Genomic DNA, 3,022 nt, shown 5'->3' with positions numbered 1-3,022 from the left:
TTGCCAGGACAATCCTATCTATTTCGTAAGTCCCGCCTCAATGTCACCTCTAGTTAGAGCAGGCCCCTGCTATTTACTATTATGATATCCTGTTTGTATTCTTTACAAATGGTGGCTCATTTATCGACACCTGAATCCCTACATATTTTTACTTTTTTGAATATTGTCTGTCTCCCCCTCAAATAAAATATCAACTCCACAGGGTTGAGCAGAGTTTTGTTTGTTTGTTCTTTTGGCCAATGTTGGATCCTTGGTGCCTTGGACAGTGCCTGGCACAGTGTCGCTCGCCCCAAGTATTTGTTGAATGAATAAATGAAGAACAGCTTTGCAAGTTCTTCCCCAGTTGGGTGGTGACTGGTTGTGGAGAGTTGATGGACAAGGCCACTGACCAACCAGTGGGCTGAGTGGTAGTGAAGGGCACGGCCTTCCAGCCTGGGCCAGTCATGGTCTGGGCAGGTGAGGAACCGCAGAAGTACAGAGAGCAATAGAAATGAGTTTTTATTTGTAAAAAGTTACAAAATAATATTGTACAAAAATAAAGTCTGTAGAGAACTTTGGTTGTATAACACAAACGACCGAGACAGATCAGAGAAGTCAAAACTTCCAAAGAAGTGCACTCCTTACTGGATCAGATGGTAATCACAATGATAGAGAAAAATCACAAACTTTACCCTTTTGTGGATTTGGTGGAGCGATTTGCTTCAGTTAAAACCTGCTTATGGTGTGTAGGTGATGCTGGGAACAAGCTGTCGGCACCCGTTGAATCCCACTGCCCCTGTGGGCAGAGACACTCCACGGGGAGCTGGGGCTGAGGCTGACCCCTGGGGACACCAGCCACCAGATCAGCCAGGACTCTCTGAATCGGACAGATGATCCTGGGGCTGCATCAAACTGTGCTTTGATCAATGACTGGTCGGCTGGGTCTGTCCCTATTTTGAGCAGGCTGCTCCTCAGCAAGGTCCCTGCTTGGGCCCCAAGAAAGGACAAAAGGGAGGCCCTTTTCCTCTATTTCCGAGTCGTGTAAGGGGAACAGAAAGGACAGAGGGTGCAGAACGATGGACAGCTCGGGTCTTTTGGGGCGGGGTGGGGGGAGGGATGTCTGGTAACTGCTGCTTCTTGGTTACTTTGTAAAATTAACATGATTATTTGAGGGAGGCCAGTAGGCTATTTAACGGCTATATCTGTCATAGTTTGGGGCTAATAGCCACTACGGTAGAGATGGATGATCTCTCTGATTAAAAATCCCTTTTATGAGATGTGTAACAAGCTCTACAGTAGGGCTCAGTGCATTGAGCATGGGTCAGCTGCCAGACAAATCCATGATCTGGGGCGCTTAGGAGAGGGTTGTTCTCACCCTACACCTCCACCCCGTCAAAGGCTTTCAGCATCCAGGTGGCAGGGCGTGCGTGCTGAGGCTGGCCCAGGCCCATCTTGCTTGCCCACCCTTCCGGGGCACCCTCTTCCGAGGGAGGGGCAGCAACTGGTGGCTTTTTTGGAGCACTCCTTGGCTGCACTGGGGCTGAGCATGTTTCTCAGGAAGGTGGTGGATGGAAGGATAGAGGAAGAGTCTCCACAATCAGGGCAGAACCCTGGCTACCTGACAGCATTGTTACTTTGAGGTCTGCATTGAATCCAGGACTACCTACTAAGGGGACTTTAACCTTTGATATATATGGTTATGCACATGATAGACAGATACACGTGGAGGGGAGTGAGAGCTTAAATACAACAGGGAATGGAGCACACAGCCTATCTGCTGGGAGACAGAACCAGGAAGAAATGAAGCTGAGTGCCCCGGTCTCTGTGTCCTGCTCCCGAGAAGGGAGCCGGTCAGAAATGTTCCTTCTGACACGTTTCTTCTCTAAAATATGAAAACAGGTAAGACGCTGAGATCTGGGGGAATCACACGAGAGCTCTTCTTAAAAAAGGTAAAGTAAGTGATTTTTTGCTTAGCGAAAAACTTTTTAATACTTTGAAAAGCATGGACCCTTGTTCCCAATTAAAATTTCCTTTGTCACCTTCTTTTGCGTTTTGCGAGCACATATACTTTGGCACCTTTGAAAAGAAACTTTAATAAATAAGGGAAAAAAGAGAAACTCATTAGTGAACGGTAATAAATAACAATAACTTAAATCTCAATAAATATTTTCTCTATACTTCTGTATCTGAAACAGATGCATTGCATCGAGTAGCTTCTCTGGTCACTGGTGACCACGCATAACGGAGCTGGGGTGTATGTAACATCTGTCTCTCTGTAAACCGAGAGCCCGGCGGCCTCCCCGCCCCGGTGCAGCTGGGGGCCTTCCCCGAACGCTCTCCTGCAAGAATGCTGCCGAAAACCACAACTGGTTTCCTGTTTCCAAGGACAGAAAGGAAATACCTTCAGGTTTCGTTTTAGTCATGAGGACAGCCTTTCTGGTTCCTAGCCAACCTCTTCCCACCTCACACACCATGTTTGAAATCAATCACCCACTGTTCCCCAAAACGCTGGCTGAGTAAACCTCAGGCCTGAACCTTCAAAAGCAAAGGTTACTACCTCTCGTGTGCGTCTTTGCTTTTTTTTCCTCCTCCTTGCCGGTGTATGTCTCCACTGAGTGACAGAAAAATAAACCTTTCTTGCTTTCAGCAGTAAAACGTAATGACAGGGAATGACACCAGGAGGACCATTTCCCTGGTGTCTCCAGACATGTGAAAACAAACCACAGGAGATACACTGGTTTGCTTTCAAGTGCATCCGCAACTGTACCCGTGACCGGCGACGGTGGACTGTATCGGATGAAACGATGGCAACACCCAAGCAGGGACACCAGCCCTGAGCTTCTGGTGACACTGGCCGCCATCTGGGAGAATGCAGACAGCTGTTTCCTCTCTCTCCCGCCCAGTTTTCTGTCGCTGGATCTCCCTCTGCCAGGCTCCCACAACGGCTGCCTGCCTCCTCCTCGCCTCCTTGGTCCTTATCTTCCACTCTGGGCAAACATTTTCTGGGAACCTTGGTCCCTTTCTTTGCACTTTGTGGCAGGAA

This window comes from Lipotes vexillifer, unplaced genomic scaffold (assembly GCF_000442215.2).
Source record: "Lipotes vexillifer unplaced genomic scaffold, Lipotes_vexillifer_v1.1 scaffold643, whole genome shotgun sequence".
Lineage (NCBI taxonomy): Eukaryota > Metazoa > Chordata > Mammalia > Artiodactyla > Lipotidae > Lipotes > Lipotes vexillifer.
This window is presented reverse-complemented; position numbering follows the sequence as displayed.